Raw genomic sequence first — 24572 nt, 5'->3', positions numbered from 1 at the left:
CAAGATAAAGACTCAAACCTTTTAAACACTTGCATACGATGAGAAAATAAATAGTCGTTTTATGATAATTACATGTACAAGCACTTTACATTTCTTCACTAGCATGTGAGACTTGTAAATAAAATGATAAAATCATGACCGAATAATTAATTTAGTGTTGAAATGTTTTGTTGTTAAATTCTTAAGAAAATATTTATACTCGAGTCACCATAAAAATCAAAATAATAAAACATTGCAAAATTCATGACCAATATGTTACAATTAAAGATAATAATAATATATTTTATAATTTATAGAAACTGTTCAAGTGTTAACAAAATACTTGTGTTCGGACATTCGTGTAAAGTTTATTCAGTTAATTTTTAACAAACTCGTAATTTGACGAGGACTAAAATAACTCCAACGTAATTTGACACCATTTTTTGTCATTCGGTTAAAATTGAGTAGTATTTTTATAATAAATTTATTAATTTTAATATTATAATAATCTATTCAATTAAACTACATGTTTATAATCATATTTACACATAATTTTAAGTATTTATAAATCTATTTATTATATTTTAATAATTAAAATTGACTATAGGTATTAAGTCATTGATGAATAATATCATTTTATATTCCTTTCAAAATTCAATAGAAAATGAAGATTATATTTCAATATTATCAAATTCATTTTATTGAACACTTTATTTATTTAATCTAACCTATCTTCTTAATTTAAGATTCAATTAATAAATTTATGTAAAGTTAATAGTCAAATGAGATATTAAAAACAAATACAGTTTTTAGGCCTATATAATAGAAGTTATGTTAGTCTTACTCGTTACAAAGAAATAAAATATAAATCTATTTATTATATTTAATCATTAAAATTGACTATAGGTATGAAGTCATTGATGAATAATATCATTTTATGTTCCTTTCAAAATTCAATAGAAAATGAAAATTATTTTCAATATTATCAAATTCATTTTATTGACCACTTTATTTATTTAAATCTATCTTTCTTACTTTAAGATTCCATTAATAAATTTATGTAAAGTTAATAGTCAAATGAGATTAAAAAACTAATACAGTTTTTAGGCCTATATAATAGAAGTTATGTTAGTCTTACTGGTTACAAAGAATAAAATATAAATTGAAATCTTACAAAATGGCATGTCACACCAATCAATCTGTTTTTTGAGTGTTTTATGCCTTGTTTTGATGGTTAGTTCGGGTAAGAATGAAATTTTATTTTTATTTTTGAGTTTCAATTTTAAAGTAGAATTTACTAACACCAAATGTTTTTTATTGAAACATATATTGCATCTTTATATTCAAAAGAAAGTAAAAAAGACTCGTCTAAAAAATTATGTGATTGTTTAACCCTTCTAAGAAGTTGATTTCTTTTAAACAAGATATGTAGATCAATAACAATCAATTATGGTTTAATCAATTCTCAATTCGAAAGAACATTAGATTGAGATTTTTAATGTAAAAATAATGAAGCAATGTCAGACACAAACTAATTTTAAATTTTGGTTGATTCAGGATTGGTTACCAGTATTTTTTGTCCCTCCCGGAGGAGTTTGTATAGGGCCTTGTGTTGCAACGTGCGACTAGGATTGCCGTGGCAAGGGATTTGGAAAAGGGGGACAATGTTATACTCATCTTGAGAAGACAACATGTTGTTGTTTTCACCAATGAATTTTATTGTATGAGTTCAATAAAATAATAAAACGTGCACTTCAGTTTAGCTCTGGAACTTACTTTTTGTAAGAAATTTGTGTAAATCTTTAAAATACTATAAACACTATTATGAATAAATGAAATTTAAAATGGAATATATTATTTGCATTGTCTTTTTTTATAAAATATTACTTAAATATTTTAATTATTTATGTTTTCATGTTGAATAAAATGGATGTTTTAAATTTATCAAAAATATGGTTCCCCTGAAATCACAAAAAATATATTATACATGGATAGTTAGTGAGGGTGGATTTAAAGACACAAGATAAAGAATTTATTTGAGTTATAAAAATATTCTAATTTTAAATTTTTAATAATAGGTAATCAAGTGTTTGGTTACAATTATGATTGATAAAGTATATCTTAAATTGTGTTTTGAAGAAAATCCTTATTCATATCCTACTACTGGTGTTTATTAAAAAAAATCTTAGTTTGATGATTAGGTAGATCTTAAAATCAAAGTTTTAACAATCGAAAGGGTCATCAAACCGTGAGGGTATTGAGCCACTCGTTCGTTAGTCGAACCACCGGGTCACAGGTCGAACCGCATGACTAAACCGAATAAAATTGGAAAAGTCATTTTAATAATACTGTCTTTATCAAAAAATATAAGTTATTAAACCGGTCGAACATGTGACTAGGTCTCTAAAAAATCATGACACCTACAAAACATTAAATTATAACAATTTCACAAGTTCATTATTTAAATTCAAATGCTAAATATAATCATCACACACAACAATAGTACAAAATACAAATACAAATAAATTTTGAACAAAGTCTAATTGGAACATAATCTGGATAAAAAAAATAACTGCAATTTCTTATAAATTAATTCTAGTGTTGGAAAATTGTTTCAAATAATTAAAAAAAAAATCTAGTTATATATATAATATAATATATATATATATATAATATTATATAATATATATATATAATTATTATTGCATCTCATTTTGGCTAAAGAAAAAAAAGATAGCATTTAACCCGCTGATTTACTGATTTTGGTCAATTCTAGTCAGTTTCAACTATTTTAATAGCTTGCCTGATCCAACAATAAGACCAAATAGGTGATCCTTTCAATTTTCTGTTTGACCGGTCAAGCTAGTTCGATCCTTAAAGCACAATTTCAAATACAAATGAATTATATCTCTGATGATTTGGTTTATTTGGGAGACCCTAGTAATGAGACAAAAATTGAATTATATGTTTAGAAACAAAAGTATTAGAAAAAGTATAAATAATGTAAGAGAATCTTCAACAAAGATTGATTTACAAGATAAAGACTCAACCTTTTAAACACTTGCATACGATGAGAAAATATAGTCGTTTTATGATAATTACATGTACAACACTTTACATTTCTTCACTAGCATGTGAGACTTGTAAATAAAATGATAAAATCATGACCAAATAATTAATTAGTGTTGAAATGTTTTGTTGTTAAATTCTTAAGAAAATCTTTGTACTCGAGTCAGCATAAAAATCAAAATAAAAAAACATTGCAAAATTCATGACCAATATGGTACAATTAAAGATAATAATATATATTTTATAATTTATAGAAACTGTTCAAGTGTTAACAAAATAGTTGTGTTCGGACATTCGTGTAAAGTTTTATTCAGTTAATTTTTAAACAAACTCGTAATTTGACGAGGACTAAAATAACTCCAACGTAATTTGACACCCATTTTTGTCATTCGGTTAAAATTGAGTAGTATTTTTTATATAAATTTATTAATTTTAATATTATAATATCTATTCAATTAAACTACATGTTTATAATCATATATACACATAATTTTAAGTATTTATAAATCTATTTATTATATTTAATAATTAAAATTGACTATAGGTATTAAGTCATTGATGAATAATTATTTATATTCCTTTCAAAATTCAATAGAAAATGAAGATTATATTTCAATATTATCAAATTCATTTATTGAACACTTTATTTATTTAAATCTAACCTATCTTTCTTAATTTAAGATTCAATTAATAAATTTATGTAAAGTTAATAGTCAAATGAGATATTAAAAAACAAATACAGTTTTTAGGCCTATATAATAGAAGTTATGTTAGTCTTACTCGTTACAAAGAAATAAAATATAAATCTATTTATTATATTTTAATCATTAAAATTGACTATAGGTATGAAGTCATTGATGAATAATATCATTTTATGTTCCTTTCAAAATTCAATAGAAAATGAAAATTATTTTCAATATTATCAAATTCATTTTATTGACCACTTTTTATTTTTTAAATCTATCTTTCTTACTTTAAGATTCCATTAATAAATTTATGTAAAGTTAATAGTCAAATGAGATATTAAAAAACTAATACAGTTTTTAGGCCTATATAATAGAAGTTATGTTAGTCTTACTCGTTACAAAGAAATAAAATATAAATTGAAATCTTACAAAATGGCATGTCACACCAATCAATCTTGTTTTTTGAGTGTTTTATGCCTTGTTTTGATGGTTAGTTCGGGTAAGAATGAAATTTTATTTTTATTTTGAGTTTCAATTTTAAAGTAGAATTTACTAACACCAAATGTTTTTTATTGAAACATATATTGCATCTTTATATTCAAAGAAAGTAAAAAAGACTCGTCTAAAAAATTATGTGATTGTTTTAACCCTTCTAAGAAGTTGATTTCTTTTTAAACAAGATATGTAGATCAATAACAATTCAATTATGGTTTAATCAATTCTAAATTCGAAAGAACATTAGATTGAGATTTTTAATGTAAAAATAATGAAGCAATGTCAGACACAAACTAATTTAAATTTTGGTTGATTCAGGATTGGTTACCAGTATTTTGGTCCCTCCCGGAGGAGTTTGTATAGGGCCTTGTGTTGCAACGTGCGACCAGGATTGCCGTGGCAAGGGATTTGGAAAAGGGGGACAATGTTATACTCATCTTGAGAAGACAACATGTTGTTGTTTTCACCAATGAATTTTATTGTATGAGTTCAATAAAAATAATAAAACGTGCACTTCAGTTTAGCTCTGGAACTTACTTTTTGTAAGAAATTTGTGGTAAATCTTTAAAATACTATAAACACTATTATGAATAAATGAAATTTAAAATGGAATATATATTATTTGCATTGTCTTTTTTTATAAAATATTACTTAAATATTTTAATTATTTATGTTTTCATGTTGAATAAAATGGATGTTTTAAATTTATCAAAAATATGGTTCCCCTGAAATCACAAAAAATATATTATACATGGATAGTTAGTGAGGGTGGATTTAAAGACACAAGATAAAGAATTTATATGAGTTATAAAAATATTCTAATTTTAAATTCTTAATAATAGGTAATCAAGTGTTTGGTTAAAATTATGATTGATAAAGTATATCTGAAATTGTGTTTCGAAGAAAATCCTTATTCATATCCTACTACTGGTGTTTATTTTAAAAAAAACTCTTAGTTTGATGATTAGGTAGATCTTAAAATCAAAGTTTTAACAATCGAAAGGGTCATCAAACCGTGAGGGTATTGAGCCACTCGTTCGTTAGTCGAACCACCGGGTCACAGGTCGAACCGCATGACTAAACCGAATAAAATTGGAAAAGTCATTTTAATAATACCGTCTTTATCAAAAAATATAAAGTTATTAAACCGGTTGAACATGTGACTCGGTCTCTAAAAAAATCATGACACCTACAAAACATCAAATTATAACAATTTCACAAGTTCATTATTTAAATTCAAATGCTAAATACAATCATCACACACAACAAAATAGTACAAAATACAAATACAAATAATTTTGAACAAAGTCTAATTGGAACATAATCTGGATAAAAAATAACTGCAATTTCTTATAAATTTAATTCTAGTGTTGAAAATTGTTTCAAATAATTTAAAAAAAAAAACTAGTTATATTATATATTATATATATATATATATATATATATAATATATATATATATATTATATATATATATATATATATATATATATATTTAAAATTATTATTGCAATCTCATTTTGGCTAAAGAAAAAAAAGATAGCATTTAACCCGCTGATTTACTGATTTTGGTCAGTTCTAGTCAGTTTCAACTATTTAATAGCTTGCTTGTCCAACAATAAGACCAAATTGGTGATCCTTTCAATTTTCTGTTTGACCGTCAAGCTAGTTCGATCCTTAAAGCACTATTTCAAATACAAATGAATTATGTCTCTGATGATTTGGTTTATTTGGGAGACCCTAGTAATGAAACAAGAATTGAATTATATGTTTAGAACAAAAATATTAGAAAAAGTATAAATAATGTAAGAGAATCTTCAACAAAGATTGATTTACAAGATAAAGACTCAAACCTTTTAAACACTTGCATACGATGAAAAAATAAATAGTCGTTTTATGATAATTACATGTACAAGCACTTTACATTTCTTCACTAGCATGTGAGACTTGTAAATAAAATGATAAAATCATGACCAAATAATTAATTTAGTGTTGAAATGTTTTGTTGTTAAATTCTTAAGAAAATCTTTGTACTCGAGTCAGCATAAAAATCAAAATAATAAAACATTGCAAAATTCATGACCAATATGTTACAATTAAAGATAATAATAATATATTTTATAATTTATAGAAACTGTTCAAGTGTTAACAAAATAGTTGTGTTCGGACATTCGTGTAAAGTTTATTCAGTTAATTTTTAAACAACCTCGTAATTTGACGAGGACTAAAATAACTCCTATGTAATTTGACACCATTTTTTTGTCATTCGGTTAAAATTGAGTAGTATTTTTTATAATAAATTTATTAATTTTAATATTATAATAATCTATTCAATTAAACTACATGTTTATAATCATATATTACACATATTTTAAGTATTTATAAATCTATTTATTATATTTAATAATTAAAATTGACTATAGGTATTAAGTCATTGATGAATAATATCATTTTATATTCCTTTCAAAATTCAATAGAAAATGAAGATTATATTTCAATATTATCAAATTCATTTTATTGAACACTTTATTTATTTAAATCTAACCTATCTTTCTTAATTTAAGATTCAATTAATAAATTTATGTAAAGTTAATAGTCAATGAGATATTAAAAAACTAATACAGTTTTTAGGCCTATATAATAGAAGTTATGTTAGTCTTACTCGTTACAAAGAAATAAAATATAAATCTATTTATTATATTTAATCATTAAAACTGACTATAGGTATGAAGTCATTGATGAATAATATCATTTATGTTCCTTTCAAAATTCAATAGAAAATGAAAATTATTTTCAATATTATCAAATTCATTTTATTGACCACTTTATTTATTTAAATCTATCTTTCTTACTTTAAGATTCCATTAATAAATTTATGTAAAGTTAATAGTCAAATGAGATATTAAAAAACTAATACAGTTTTTAGGCCTATATAATAGAAGTTATGTTAGTCTTACTGGTTACAAAGAAATAAAATATAAATTGAAATCTTACAAAATGGCATGTCACACCAATCAATCTTGTTTTTTGAGTGTTTTATGCCTTGTTTTGATGGTTAGTTCGGGTAAGAATGAAATTTTATTTTTATTTTTGAGTTTCAATTTTAAAGTAGAATTTACTAACACCAAATGTTTTTTATTGAAACATATATTGCATCTTTATATTCAAAAGAAAGTAAAAAAGACTCGTCTAAAAAATTATGTGATTGTTTAACCCTTCTAAGAAGTTGATTTCTTTTTAAACAAGATATGTAGATCAATAACAATTCAATTATGGTTCAATCAATTCTCAATTCGAAATAACATTAGATTGAGATTTTTAATGTAAAAATAATGAAGCAACGTCACACGCAAACTAATTTTAAATTTTGGTTGATTCAAGATTGGTTACCAGTATTTTGGTCCCTCCCGGATGAGTTTGTATAGGGCCTTGTGTTGCAACATGCGACCAGGATTACCGCGGCAAGGGATTTGGAAAGGGGACAATGTTATACTCATCTTGAGAAGACAACATGTTGTTTTCACTAATGAATTTTATTGTATGAGTTCAATAAAAATAATAAAACGTGCACTTCAGTTTAGCTCTGAAACTTACTTTTTGTAAGAAATTTGTGTAAATCTTTAAAATACTATAAACACTATTATGAATAAATGAAATTTAAAATGGAATATATATTATTTGCATTGTCTTTTTTTTATAAAATATTACTTAAATATTTTAATTATTTATGTTTCCATGTTGAATAAAATGGATGTTTTAAATTTATCAAAAACATGGTACCCTTGAAATCATAAAAAAATATATTATACATGGATAGTTAGTGAGGGTGGATTTAAAGACACAAGATAAAGAATTTATTTGAGTTATGCAAATATTCTAATTTTAAATTTTTAATAATAGGTAATCAAGTGTTTGGTTAAAATTATGATTGATAAAGTATATCTTAAATTGTGTTTTGAAGAAAATCCTTATTCATATCCTACTACTGGTGTTTATTTAAAAAAAATCTTAGTTTGATGATTAGGTAGATCTTAAAATCAAAGTTTTAACAATCGAAAAGGGTCATCAAACCGTTGAGGGTATTGAGTCACTGGTTCATTAGTCGAACCACTGGATCATAGGTCGAACCACATGACTAAACTAGATAAAATTGGAAAAGTCATTTAAACAAATTTCTCTCTATAAAAAAACTATATAGTTATTAAACCTGTCGAACAGGTGACTCGGTCTCTAAAAAAATCATGACACCTACAAAACTTCAAATTATAATAATTTCACAAGTTCATTATTTAAAGTCAAAAGCTAAATATAATCATCACGCACAATAAAATAGTACAAAATACAAACCTAAATAATATTGAACAATGTCTAATTGGAACATAATTGAATAAAAAATAACCGCATGATTTTGTTTATAGCTTGTCTAATTGTTCAAATATTTTTTAAAAATCTAGTTATAAATATATATATATATATATATATATATATATATATATAATATATATATATTATATATATATATATATATATATATATATATATCGTTGCAATGTCATTTTGTCTAAAGAAAAAAAAGATAGCATTTAACCCGCTGGTTTTCCAAAATCACTAATATACTGGTATTGGCCAGTTTTAGACGGTGTAAACTGATTTAATAGCTTGCCTGATCCAACAATAAGACCAAATTGGTGACCCTTTCAGTTTTCTGTTTGACCAATCGGTCTAGTTCGATTTTTAAATCACTATTTCAAATACAAATGAATTATGTCTCCAATGATTTAGTTTATTTGGGAGAGCCTAGTAGTGAAACAAGAATTGAATTATATGTTTAGAAAACACAGTATTAGAAAAAATATTAATAAAGTAAGAGAATCTTCGACTGAGATAGATTTACAAGATAAAGACTCAAACCTTTTAAACACTTGCTTTGGATGAGAAAAGAAATAGTCGTTTGGTCATAATTACTTGTACAAGCACTCTACATTTCTTCACTAGCATGTGAGACTTGTAAATAAAATGATAAAATTATAACCAAATAATTAGGGTTGAAATATTTTGTTGTTCAATTCTTAAGAAAATCTTTGTACTCGAGTCACCATAAAAATCTAAATAATAAAACATTGCAAAATTAACGACCAAAATATACATTTAAAGCTACTAATAATATATTTATAATTTAAAGAGACTATTCCGGTGTTAAAAAACTTTTTGTGTTCGGAAATTGGTGTAAAGTTTAATCGTTAATTTTTAAACAAACTCGTAATTTGACGAGGACTAAAATAACTCCTATGTAATTTGACCCCATTTTTTTTGTCATTTGGTTAAAATTGAGTACCATTTTTTATAATAAATTTATGAATTTTATATATAAATAATCTATTCAATTAAACTATATGTTTATAACTATATATTACACATAATTTTAAGAATTTATCAATCTATTTATTATACTTTAATCATTAAAGTTGATGATAGGTATTAAGTCATTCATGAATAATATCATTTTATATTCCTTTCAAAATTCAATAAAAAATGAAATTATTTTCAATATTATCAAATTCATTTTATTGACCACTTTATTTATTTAAATCTAACCTATCTTTCTTACTTTAAGATTCAATTAATAAATTTATATAAAGTTAATAGTCAAATGAGATATTAAAATACCAATATAGTTTTAAGGCCTATATAATAGAAGTTATGTTAGTCTTACTCATTACAAAGAAATAAAATATAATTGAAATCTTACAAAATGGTCCGTCACACCAATCATTCTTGTTTTCTTAAATGTTTTATACCTTGTTTGAATGGTTAGTTCGGGTAAGAATGAAATTTTTTTTATTTTTGAGTTTCAATTTTTATATACAATTTACTAACACAAATATTTTTATTGAAACATATATTGCATCTTTATATTAAAAAGAAAGTAAAAAAGACTTGTTTAAAAAATTATATGATTGTTTAAACTCTTCTAGTTTAATTTTTTAATTTTTTGTTTAAACAAGATATGTAGATCAATAACAATTCAATTATGGTTTAATCAATTCTCAATTCGAAAGAACATTAAATTGAGATTTTTAATGTAAAAATAATGAAGCAATGTCACACGCAAACTGATTTTAACTTTGGGTGATTCAGGATTGGTTACCAGTATTTTGGTCCCTCCCGGAGGAGTTTGTATAGGGCCTTGTGTTGCAACGTGCAATCAGGATTGCCGCGACAAGGGATTTGGAAAAGGGGACAATGTTATACTCATCTTGAGAAGACAACATGTTGTTGTTTTCACTAATGAATTTTATTGTATGAGTTCAATAAAAATAATAAAACATGCACTTGAGTTTAGCTCTAGAGCTTACTTTTTGTAAGAAATTTGGGTAAATCTTAAAAATTCTATAAACACTATTATGAATAAGTGAAATTTAAAATGGAATATATATTATTTGAATTCTCTTTTTTTATAAATATTTTAATTATTTATGTTTTCAAGTTGAATAAAATGGATGTTTTAAAGTTATCAAAAATATGGTTCCCTTGAAATCACAAAAAATGTATTATACATGGATAGTTAGTGAGAATGGATTTAAAGACACCAAATAAAGTATTTATTTGAGTTATGCAAATATTCTAATTTTAAATTCTTAATAATAGGTAATTAAGTGTTTGGTCAAAATTATGATTGATGAAGTATATCTTAAATTTGTTTTGAAGAAAATCCTAGTTTATATCCTACTACTGGTGTTTATTTAAAAATAATCTTAGTTTGATGATTAGGTAGATCTTAAAATCAAAGTTTTAACAATCGAAAGGGTCATCAAACTGTTGAGGGTATTGAGTCACTCGTTCATTAGTCGAACCACTGGTTTACATGTCAAACCCATGACTAAATCGAATAAAATTGGAAAAGTCGTTTTAATAAATCTGTCTTTATTAAAAAATATATAAAGTTATTAAACCGGCCGAACAGGTGACCGGTCTCTAAAAAAATCATGACACCTATAAAACATCAAATTATAATAATTACACAGGTTCATTATTTAAATTCAAATGCTAAATATAATTATCGCACACAACAAAATAGTAGAAAATACAAATCCAAATAAATTTTGAACAAAGTCTAATTGAAACATAATCTGAATAAAAAAATAAGTGCAGTTTCTTATAAATTTAATTCCATTGTTGGAAAATTGTTCCAAATAATTTTTTAACAAAATCTAGTTATATATATAATTATATATATATATATATATATATATATATATATATATATATATATATATATATATATATATATATATATATATATATATATATTATAATATATATATATTATTGCAATGTCATTTTGTCTGAAGAATAAAGAAATAACATTTAATCTGCTGATTTTCCAAAACTGTTGATTTACTGGTTTTGGCCTGTTCTAGTCGGTTTCAACTGATTTAATTGCCTGATCTAACAATAAGACCAAATTGGTGACCCTTTCAATTTTCTGTTTGACCGGTCAGGCTAGGTCGATACTTAAAGCACTATTTTAAAAACAAACGAATTATGTGTCTAATGATTTAGTTTATTTGGGAGACCCTAGTAATGAAACAAGAATTGAATTATATGTTTTTAAATAAAGTATTAGAAACAGTATATATAATGTAAGAGAATCTTCAACGGAGATTGATTTACAAGATAAAGACTCAAACCTTTTAAACACTTGCTGTAACACCCACATATAATATATGTCTAGAATACCTATTATACATAATGTAATACTGGTACTGAAAGACATAAGCGCCTAACGACAACAGTGTACATATTACGTGCCCAATAGAAAATGCTACATGGCACAAGATATACACAAAGGTGCCTAAAATAAAACTACGAACTAGACCATTGTAGAATGATCTCAAAAAAATATCTATGCAGCAGAGAAGCCATCTAAAACATCCGGTAAGCAAGACATCACTCTATCTTGTCCTTAGCCTTCGTCTGATCAGAACTACCTGAAAAAAATCAACAACATGGGGTAAGATTATAATCCCAATGGGTTCCCTATCTTATGGGTCCACTCGGCTCTACAGGGTTTTCTAATCAATATCCAACTTAATCCGACAAAGGAAAGAAGACTTAAGTGATGGGAAAAATCTCGCAATGTATGGCAACATGCTCATGAGTTCCCACAACTCAAAATAAGTCACTATTCAGATTCACGAAACATCAATCCCTGAGCGGACTTATGTCTAAGGCAAGCTCAGTTCATGCATGCTTGTATGTTCTATACAAAGCGTCCCACTCTCAACTATAGCAACCATTCATTTATGACCTTCACATAAGCATCGTGCGAATGAATGTCGCTTCCCAATGTTATCTAAGTTATAAGTCTAACTTATGACCTAAGAATGATCACTAGGTTAACTCACTAGATTCAACATGCAATTCTCACATTCAACATTGATTCAATATAAATATAACATAACAAGTGATTAATAATTGATGGAATGCATTTAGAAACATTAGAGAAATGAGATTTGAAGTTTTAGTCATGAGCCAATCGATTGGTTGGGGAAGCCCAATCGATTGGTTTATCTCACATTTCTGTTTTTCAAAGAATGCAGAGGACCAATCGATTGGTCATGAGTGTCAATCGATTGACAACTGAACATTTCTACTTTTTCAAAGTCAATAAGTCTGTGCAATCGATTTGCGTCCACTGTCAATCGATTGGTAAAAATTGAGTAATATTTTTTATAATAAATTTATTAATTTTAATATTATAATAATCCATTCAATTAAAATATAGTTTATAATTATATATTACACATAATTTTAAGTATTTATAAATCTATTTATTATGTTTTAATCATTAAAATTGACTATAGGTATGAAGTCATTGATGAATAATATCATTTTATGTTCCTTTCAAAATTCAATAGAAAATGAAAGTTATTTTCAATATTATCAAATTCATTTTATTGACCACTTTATTTATTTAAATCTATCTTTCTTACTTTAAGATTCCATTAATAAATTTATGTAAAGTTAATAGTCAAATGAGATATTAAAAACTAACACAGTTTTTAGGCCTATATAATAGAAGTTATGTTAGTCTTACTCGTTACAAAGAAATAAAATATAAATTGAAATCTTACAAAATGGCATGTCACACCAATCAATCTTGTTTTTTGAGTGTTTTATGCCTTGTTTTGATGGTTAGTTCGGGTAAGAATGAAATTTTATTTTTATTTTTGAGTTTCAATTTTAAAGTAGAATTTACTAACACCAAATGTTTTTTACTGAAACATATATTGCATCTTTATATTCAAAAGAAAGTAAAAAAGACTCGTTTAAAAAATTATGTGATTGTTTAACCCTTCTAAGAAGTTGAATTTTTTAATTTTTTGTTTAAACAAGATATGTAGATCAATAATAATTCAACTATGGTTTAATCAATTCTCAATTCGAAAGAACATTAGATTGAGATTTTTAATGTAAAAATAATGAAGCAATGTCACACACAAACTAATTTTAAACTTTGGTTGATTCAGGATTGGTTACGAGTATTTTGGTCCCTCCCGGAGGAGTTTGTATAGGGCCTTGTGTTGCAACATGCGACCAGGATTGCCGTGGCAAGGGATTTTGAAAAGGGGACAATGTTATATTACTCTTGAGAAGACAACATGTTATTGTTTTCACTAATGTATTTTATTCTATGAATTCAATAAAAATAATAAAACGTGCACTTGAGTTTAGATCTAGAACTTACTGTTTGTAAGAAATTTGTGTAAATCGTTAAAATTCTATAAACACTCTTACGAATAAATGAATTTTAAAATGGAATATATATTATTTGAATTGTCTTTTTTTATAGAATGTTACTTAAATATTTTAATTATTTATGTTTTCATGTTGAATAAAATGGATGTTTAAAAGTTATCAAAAATATGGTTCCCTTGAAATCACAAAAAATATATTATACATGGATAGTTTGTGAGGGTGGATTTAAAGACACCAGATAAAGAATTTATTTGAGTTATGCAAATATTCTAATTTTAAATTCTTTATAAGAGGTAATCAAGTGTTTGGTCAAAATTATGATTGATGAGGTATATGTTAAATTGTGTTTTGAAGAAAATCCTTATTTATATCCTACTACCGGTGTTTATTTTAAAAAAATATTAGTTTGATGATTAGGTAGATCTTAAAATCAAAGTTTTAACAATCGAAAGGGTCATCAAACCGTGAGGGTATTGAGTCACTCGTTCGTTAGTCAAACCACTGGGTCACAGGTCGAACCGCATGACTAAACCGAATAAAATTGGAAAAGTCATTTTATAGATATGCCTTTATCAAAAAGATAAAGTTATTAAACTGGTCGAACAGGTGACTCGGTCTCTAAAAAATCATGACACCTACAAAACTTCAAATTTAAATAATTTCACAAGTTCATTATTTAAATTCAAATGCTAAATATAATAATCACACACAACAAACTAGTACAAAATAGAAATCCAAATAAATTTTGAACAAAGTCTAGTCGGAACATAATCTGGATAAAACACTAACTGCAATTTCTAATAAATATAATTCCAGTGTTGGAAAATTGTTTCAAATAATTTTAAAAAAATCTATATATATATATATATATATATATATTATTATATTATAATATATTTATATATATAATTATATATATATATATTAGATAGATAGATAGATACTATATTCATTTTACCTGAAGAAAAAAAAATAGCATTTAAACCCGCTGATTTTCCAAACCACTGATTTACTGATTTTGACCAGTTCTAGTCAGTTTCAACTGTTTTAATAGCTTGCCTGATCCAATAATAAGACCAAATTGGCGACACTTTCAATTTTCTGTTTGACCGTCAAGCTAGTTCGATTCTTAAAGCACTATTTCAAATACAAATTAATTATGTCTCTGATGATTTAGTTTATTTGGGAGACCCTAGTAATGAAACCAAAATTGGATTATATGTTTAGAAACAAAAGTGTTAGAAAAAGTATAAATAATGTAAAAGAATCTTCTAAGGAGAATGATTTACAAGATAAAGACTCAAACCTTTTAAACACTTGCATACGATGAGAAAATAAATAGTCTTTTTTATCATAATTACATGTACAAACACTCTACATTTCTTCACAAGCATATGAGATTGTAAATAAAATGATAAATAATGACCAAATAATTAGTTAGTGTTGAAATGTTTTGTTGTTAAATTCTAAGAAATCTTTGTACTCGAGTCACCATAAAAATCAAAATAAAAAAACATTGCAAAATTCATGACCAATATGATACAATTAAAGCTACTAATAATATATTTTATAATTTATAGAAACTATTCAAGTGTTAAAAAAATTGTTGTGTTCGGACATTCGTGTAAGGTTTATTCGGTAAATTTTTAAACCAACTCGTAATTTGACGAGGGCTAAAATAAATCCTATGTAATTTGACCCCATTATTTTGTCATTTGGTTAAAATTGAGTAATATTTTTTATTATAAATTTATTAATTTCAATATTATAATAATCTATTCCATTAAACTATATGTTTATAATTATATATTACACATAATTTTAAGTATTTAATAATCTATTTATTATATTTTAATCATTAAAATTGACTAGAGGTATTAAGTCATTGATGAATAATATCATTTTATATTCTTTTCTGTTTGACCGGTCAAGCTAGTTCGATTCTTAAAGCACTATTTCAAATACAAATTAATTATGTCTCTGATGATTTAGTTTATTTGGGAGACCCTAGTAATGAAACCAGAATTGGATTATATGTTTAGAAACAAAAGTGTTAGAAAAAGTATAAATAATGTAAAAGAATCTTCTAAGGAGAATGATTTACAAGATAAAGACTCAAACCTTTTAAACACTTGCATACGATGAGAAAATAAATAGTCGTTTTTATCATAATTACATGTACAAACACTCTACATTTCTTCACAAGCATATGAGATTGTAAATAAAATGATAAAATAATGACCAAATAATTAAGTTAGTGTTGAAATGTTTTGTTGTTAAATTCTAAGAAAATCTTTGTACTCGAGTCACCATAAAAATCAAAATAATAAAACATTGCAAAATTCATGACCAATATGATACAATTAAAGCTACTAATATATATTTTATAATTTATAGAAACTATTCAAGTGTTAAAAAATTGTTGTGTTCGGACATTCGTGTAAGGTTTATTCGGTAAATTTTTAAACCAACTCGTAATTTGACGAGGGCTAAAATAAATCCTATGTAATTTGACCCCATTATTTTGTCATTTGGTTAAAATTGAGTAATATTTTTTATTATAAATTTATTAATTTCAATATTATAATAATCTATTCAATTAAACTATATGTTTATAATTATATTACACATAATTTTAAGTATTTATAATCTATTTATTATATTTTAATCATTAAAATTGACTAGAGGTATTAAGTCATTGATGAATAATATCATTTTATATTCTTTTCCAAATTCAATAGAAAATGAAAATTATTTTCAATATTATCAAATTCATTTTATCGACCACTTTATTTATTTAAATCTAACCTATCTTTCTTACTTTAAGATTCAATTAATAAATTTATGTAAGAGTTAATAGTCAAATCAGATATTAAAAAACTAATACAGTTTTTAGGCCCATATATTAGAAGTTATGTTAGTCTTACTCGTTACAAAGAAATAAAATATAAATCTATTTATTATATTTTAATCATTAAAATTGACTATAGGTATTAAGAAAATGAAAATTATTTTGAATATTATCAAATTCATTTTATTTACCACTTTATTTATTTAAATCTATCTTTCTTACTCTAAGATTCAATCAGTAAATTTTTGTAAAGTTAATAGTCAAATGAGATATTAAAAAACTAATATAGTTTTTAGGCCTATATAATAGAAGTTATCTTTGTCTTACTCGTTATAAAGAAATAAAATATAAATTTAAATCTTACAAAATGGCCTCTCACAACAATCAATCTTGTTTTTTTTAGTGTTTTATGCCTTATTTTTATGGTTAGTTTGGGTAAGAATGAAATTTTATTTTTATTTTGGAGTTTAAATTTTAAAGTACAATTTGTTAATACCAAATTTTTTATTGAAACATATATTGCATCTTTATATTCAAAAGAATGTAAAAAGACTCGTTTAAAAATTATGTGATTGTTTAACCCTTCTAAGAAGTTGAATTTTTTATATTTTTTAATCAAGATATGTAGATCAATAACAATTCAATTATAGTTTTATCAATTCTCAATTCAAAAGAACATTAGATTGAGATTTTTAATGTAAAAATAATGAAGCTATGTCAGGCACAAACTAATTTTATATTTTGGTTGATTCAGGACTGGTTACTAGTATTTTGGTCCCTCCCGGAGGAGTTTGTATAGGGCCTTGTGTTGCAACGTGCGACCAGGATTGCCGTGGCAAGGGATTTGGAAAAGGGGGACAATGTTATACTCATCTTGAGAAGACAACATGTTGTTGTTTTTACTAATGAATTTTATTGTATGAGTTCAATAAAAATAATAAAACGTGCACTTCAGTTTAGCTTTGGAACTTACTTTTTGTAAGAAATTTGTGTAAATCTTTAAAATACTATAAGCACTATTATGAATAAATGAAATTTAAAATGGAATATATATTATTTGCATTATCTTTTTTTATAAAATATTACTTAAATATTTTAATTATTTATGTTTTCATGTTGAATAAAATGGATGTTTTAAATTTATCAAAAATATGGCTCCCTTGAAATCACAAAAAATATATTATACATGGATAGTTAGTGAGGGTGGATTTAAAGACACCAGATAAAGAATTTATTTGAGTTATGCAAGTATTCTAATTTTAAATTCTTAATAATAGGTAATCAAGTGTTTGGTTAAAATTATGATTGATAAAGTATATCTTAAATTGTGGTTTATGAAAATCCTTATTCATATCCTACTACTGATGTTTATTTAAAAAAAATAATAGTTTGATGATTAGGTAGATCTTAAAATCAAAGTGTTAACATTCGAAATGGTCATTAAACCGTGAGGGTATTGAGTCACTCGTTCGTTAGTCGAACCACCGGGTCACAGGTCGAACCGCATGACTAAACCGAATAAAATTGGAAAAGTCATTTTAATAGTACTGTCTTTATCAAAAAATATAAAGTTATTAAACCAGTCGAACATGTGACTCGGTCTCTAAAAAAATCATGACACCTAGAAAACATCAAATTATAACAATTTCACAAGTTCATTATTTAAATTCAGATGCTAAATATAATCATCACACACAACAAAATAATACAAAATACAAATACAAATAAATTTTGAACAAAGTCTAATTGGAACATAATCTGGATAAAAAAATAACTGCAATTTCTTATAAATTTAATTCTAGTGTTGGAAAATTATTTCAAATAATTTAAAAAAAAATCTAGTTATATATAAATTTATATATAATATATATATATATATATATATATATATATATATATATATATATATATATATATATATATATATATATATATATATATATATATATATAATTATTATTGCAATCTCATTTTGGCTAAAGAAAAAAAAGATATCATTTAACCCGCTGATTTACTGATTTTGGTCACTTCTAGTCAGTTTCAACTGTTTTAATAGCTTGCCTGATCCAACAATAAGACCAAATTGGTGAGCCTTTCAATTTTCTGTTTGACCGGTCAAGCTAGTTCGATCCTTAAAGCACTATTTCAAATACAAATGAATTATGTCTCTGATGATTTTGTTTATTTGGGAGACCCTAGTAATGAAACAAGAATTGAATTATATCTTTAGAAACAAAAGTATTAGAAAAGTATAAATAATGTAAGAGAACCTTCAACAAAGATTGATTTACAAGATAAAGACTCAAACCTTTTAAACACTTGCATACGATGAGAAAATAAATAGTCATTTTATGATAATTACATGTACAAGCACTTTACATTTCTTCACTAGCATGTGAGACTTGTAAATAAAATGATAAAATAATGACCAAATAATTAAGTTAGTGTTGAAATGTTTTGTTGTTAAATTCTAAGAAAATCTTTGTACTCGAGTCACCATAAAAATCAAAATAATAAAACATTGCAAAATTCATGACCAATATGATACAATTAAAGCTACTAATAATATATTTTATAATTTATAGAAACTATTCAAGTGTTAAAAAAATTGTTGTGTTCGGACATTCGTGTAAGGTTTATTCGGTAAATTTTTAAACCAACTCGTAATTTGACGAGGGCTAAAATAAATCCTATGTAATTTGACCCCATTTTTTTGTCATTTGGTTAAAATTGAGTAGTATTTTTTATTATAAATTTATTAATTTTAATATTATAATAATCTATTCAATTAAACTATATGTTTATAATATATATTACACATAATTTTAAGTATTTAAAATCTATTTATTATATTTTAATCATTAAAATTGACTAGAGGTATTAAGTCATTGATGAATAATATCATTTTATATTCCTTTCCAAATTCAATAGAAAATGAAAATTATTTTCAATATTATCAAATTCATTTTATCGACCACTTTATTTATTTAAATCTAACCTATCTTTCTTAATTTAAGATTCAATTAATAAATTTATGTAAGAAATAATAGTCAAATCAGATATTAAAAAACTAATTTAGTTTTTAGGCCCATATAATAGAAGTTATGTTAGTCTTACTCGTTACAAAGAAATAAAATATAAATCTATTTATTATATTTTAATCATTAAAATTGACTATAGGTATTAAGTCATTGGTGAATAATATCATTTTATATTCCTTTAAAAATTCAATAGAAAATGAAAATTATTTTCAATATTATCAAATTCATTTTATTTACCACTTTATTTATTTAAATCTATCTTTCTTACTCTAAGATTCCATTAGTAAATTTTTGTAAAGTTAATAGTCAAATGAGATATTAAAAAACTAATATAGTTTTTAGGCCTATATAATAGAAGTTATGTTTGTCTTACTCGTTACAAAGAAATAAAATATAAATTTAAATCTTACAAAATGGCCTCTCACAACAATCAATCTTGTTTTTTTGAGTGTTTTATGCCTTGTTTTTATGGTTAGTTTGGGTAAGAATGAAATTTTATTTTTATTTTTGAGTTTAAATTTTAAAGTACAATTTACTAACACCAAATTTTTTTATTGAAACATATATTGCATCTTTATATTCAAAAGAAAGTAAAAAGACTCGTTTAAAAATTATGTGATTGTTTAACCCTTCTAAGAAGTTGATTTTTTTTTAAACAAGATATCTAGATCAATAACAATTCAATTATGGTTTAATCAATTCTCAATTCAAAGAACATTAGATTGAGATTTTTAATGTAAAAATAATGAAGCTATGTCAGACACAAACTAATTTTAAATTTTGGTTGATTCAGGACTGGTTACTAGTATTTTGGTCCCTCCCGGAGGAGTTTGTATAGGGCCTTGTGTTGCAACGTGCGACCAGGATTGCCGTGGCAAGGGATTTGGAAAAGGGGGACAATGTTATACTCATCTTGAGAAGACAACATGTTGTTGTTTTTACCAATGAATTTTATTGTATGAGTTCAATAAAAATAATAAAACGTGCACTTCAGTTTAGCTCTGGAACTTACTTTTTGTAAGAAATTTGTGTAAATCTTTAAAATACTATAAACACTATTATGAATAAATGAAATTTAAAATGGAATATATATTATTTGCATTGTCTTTTTTTATAAAATATTACTTAAATATTTTAATTATTTATGTTTTCATGTTGAATAAAATGGATGTTTTAAATTTATCAAAAATATGGCTCCCTTGAAATCACAAAAAATATATTATACATGGATAGTTAGTGAGGGTGGATTTAAAGACACCAGATAAAGAATTTATTTGAGTTATGCAAATATTCTAATTTTAAATTCTTAATAATAGGTAATCAAGTGTTTGGTTAAAATTATGATTGATAAAGTATATCTTAAATTGTGTTTTATGAAAATCCTTATTCATATCCTACTACTGGTGTTTATTTAAAAAAAATCTTAGTTTGATGATTAGGTAGATCTTAAAATCAAAGTTTTAACAATCGAAAGGGTCATCAAACCGTGAGGGTATTGAGCCACTCGTTCGTTAGTCGAACCACCGGGTCACAGGTCGAACCGCATGACTAAACCGAATAAAATTGGAAAAGTCATTTTAATAGTACTGTCTTTATCAAAAAATATAAAGTTATTAAACCGGTCGAACATGTGACTCGGTCTCTAAAAAAATCATGACACCTACAAAACATCAAATTATAACAATTTCACAAGTTCATTATTTAAATTCAGATGCTAAATATAATCATCACACACAACAAAATAGTACAAAATACAAATACAAATAAATTTTGAACAAAGTCTAATTGGAACATAATCTGGATAAAAAAATAACTGCAATTTCTTATAAATTTAATTCTAGTGTTGGAAAATTATTTCAAATAATTTAAAAAAAATCTAGTTATATATAAATTTATATATATATATATATATATATATATATATATATATATATATATATATATATATATATATATATTTAAAATTATTATTGCAATCTCATTTTGGCTAAAGAAAAAAAAGATAGCATTTAACCCGCTGATTTACTGATTTTGGTCAGTTCTAGTCAGTTTCAACTATTTTAATAGCTTGCCTGATCCAACAATAAGACCAAATTGGTGATCCTTTCAATTTTATGTTTGACCGGTCAAGCTAGTTCGATCCTTAAAGCACTATTTCAAATACAAATGAATTATGTCTCTGATGATTTAGTTTATTTGGGAGACCCTAGTAATGAAACAAGAATTGAATTATATGTTTAGAAACAAAAGTATTAGAAAAGTATAAATAATGTAAGAGAACCTTCAACAAAGACTGATTTACAAGATAAAGACTCAAACCTTTTAAACACTTGCATACGATGTGAAAATAAATAGTCATTTTATGATAATTACATGTACAAGCACTTTACATTTCTTCCCTAGCATGTGAGACTTGTAAATAAAATGATAAAATTATGACCAAATAATTAAGTTAGTGTTGAAATGTTTTGTTGTTAAATTCTTAAGAAAATCTTTGTACTCGAGTCACCATAAAAATCAAAATAATAAAACATTGCAAAATTCATGACCAATATGTTACAATTAAAGCTAGTAATAATATATTTTATAATTTATAGAAACTGTTCAAGTGTTAAAAAAATAGTTGTGTTCAGACATTCGTGTAAAGTTTATTCGGTTAGTTTCTAAACCAACTCGTAATTTGACGAGGACTAAAATAACTCCTACGTAATTTGACACCATTTTTTTGTCATTCGGTTAAAATTGATTAGTATTTTTTATAATAAATTTATTAATTTTAATATTATAATAATCTATTCAATTAAACTACATGTTTATAATCATATACTACACTTAATTTTAAGTATTTATAAATCTATTTATTATATTTTAATAATTAAAATTGACTATAGGTATTAAGTCATTGATGAATAATATCATTTTATATTCCTTTCAAAATTCAATAGAAAATGAAGATTATATTTCAATATTATCAAATTCATTTTATTTATTTAATTCTAACCTATCTTTCTTAATTTAAGATTCAATTAATAAATTTATGTAAAGTTAATAATCAAATGAGATATTAAAAAACTAATACAGTTTTTAGGCCTATATAATAGAAGTTATGTTAGCCTTACTCGTTACAAAGAAATAAAATACAAATCTATTTATTATATTTTAATCATTATAATTGACTATAGGTATGAAGTCATTGATGAATAATATCATTTTATGTTCCTTTCAAAATTCAATAGAAAATGAAAATTATTTTCAATATTATCAAATTCATTTTATTGACCACTTTATTTATTTAAATCTATCTTTCTTACTTTAAGATTCCATTAATAAATTTATGTAAAGTTAATAGTCAAATGAGATATTAAAAAACTAATACAGTTTTTAGGCCTATATAATAGAAGTTATGTTAGTCTTACTGGTTACAAAGAAATAAAATATAAATTGAAATCTTACAAAATGGCATGTCACACCAATCAATCTTGTTTTTTGAGTGTTTTATGCCTTGTTTTGATGGTTAGTTCGGGTAAGAATGAAATTTTATTTTTATTTTTGAGTTTCAATTTTAAAGTAGAATTTACTAACACCAAATGTTTTTTATTGAAACATATATTGCATCTTTATATTCAAAAGAAAGTAAAAAAGACTCGTCTAAAAAATTATGTGATTGTTTAACCCTTCTAAGAAGTTGATTTCTTTTTAAACAAGATATGTAGATCAATAACAATTCAATTATGGTTTAATCAATTCTCAATTCGAAAGAACATTAGATTGAGATTTTTAATGTAAAAATAATGAAGCAATGTCAGACACAAACTAATTTTAAATTTTGGTTGATTCAGGATTGGTTACCAGTATTTTGGTCCCTCCCGGAGGAGTTTGTATAGGGCCTTGTGTTGCAACGTGCGACCAGGATTGCCGTGGCAAGGGATTTGGAAAAGGGGGACAATGTTATACTCATCTTGAGAAGACAACATGTTGTTGTTTTCACCAATGAATTTTATTGTATGAGTTCAATAAAAATAATAAAACGTGCACTTCAGTTTAGCTCTGGAACTTACTTTTTGTAAGAAATTTGTGTAAATCTTTAAAATACTATAAACACTATTATGAATAAATGAAATTTAAAATGGAATATATATTATTTGCATTGTCTTTTTTTTATAAAATATTACTTAAATATTTTAATTATTTATGTTTTCATGTTGAATAAAATGGATGTTTTAAATTTATCAAAAATTTGGTTCCCCTGAAATCACAAAAAATATATTATACATGGATAGTTAGTGAGGGTGGATTTAAAGACACAAGATAAAGAATTTATTTGAGTTATGCAAATATTCTAATTTTAAATTTTTAATAATAGGTAATCAAGTGTTTGGTTAAAATTATGATTGATAAAGTATATCTTAAATTGTGTTTTGAAGAAAATCCTTATTCATATCCTACTACTGGTGTTTATTTAAAAAAAATCTTAGTTTGATGATTAGGTAGATCTTAAAATCAAAGTTTTAACAATCGAAAGGGTCATCAAACCGTGAGGGTATTGAGCCACTCGTTCGTTAGTCGAACCACCGGGTCACAGGTCGAACCGCATGACTAAACCGAATAAAATTGGAAAAGTCATTTTAATAATACTGTCTTTATCAAAAAATATAAAGTTATTAAACCGGTCGAACATGTGACTCGGTCT

The 24572-nt window shown here is 24.6% G+C and overlaps 2 long non-coding RNA genes across 16 annotated transcripts in view; both read left to right on the top strand.

Annotated features, from left to right (window-relative positions):
* The first annotated feature begins 1141 nt into the window (after nt 1–1141).
* Nucleotides 1142–24572, top strand: part of LOC127085933 (uncharacterized) — a 53029-nt gene continuing 29598 nt past the window's right edge. For 10 of the 12 annotated variants that reach the window (XR_007789332.1, XR_007789337.1, XR_007789334.1 and 7 more), the window contains exon 1: nt 1142–1222. This is a non-coding gene — a long non-coding RNA (uncharacterized LOC127085933). Of the gene's footprint in view, nt 1223–23229; nt 23406–23721; nt 24017–24572 lie in introns of those variants that run through there. The other 2 variants (XR_007789335.1, XR_007789323.1) reach the window with 2 other exon arrangements.
* Nucleotides 4140–13965, top strand: LOC127085932 (uncharacterized). Of its 4 annotated transcripts, none has more exons than XR_007789321.1 (2): nt 4140–4233; nt 13762–13965. It is a non-coding gene; the product is annotated as an uncharacterized LOC127085932 (long non-coding RNA). The 4 variants fall into 4 exon arrangements; XR_007789322.1 differs by lacking the exon at nt 13762–13965 and adding an exon at nt 4548–4752; XR_007789320.1 differs by lacking the exon at nt 4140–4233 and adding an exon at nt 7138–7292.

The sequence above is a fragment of the Lathyrus oleraceus genome, chromosome 5 (assembly GCF_024323335.1).
Source record: "Lathyrus oleraceus cultivar Zhongwan6 chromosome 5, CAAS_Psat_ZW6_1.0, whole genome shotgun sequence".
Classification (NCBI taxonomy): domain Eukaryota; kingdom Viridiplantae; phylum Streptophyta; class Magnoliopsida; order Fabales; family Fabaceae; genus Lathyrus; species Lathyrus oleraceus.
This window is presented reverse-complemented; position numbering and strand designations above follow the sequence as displayed.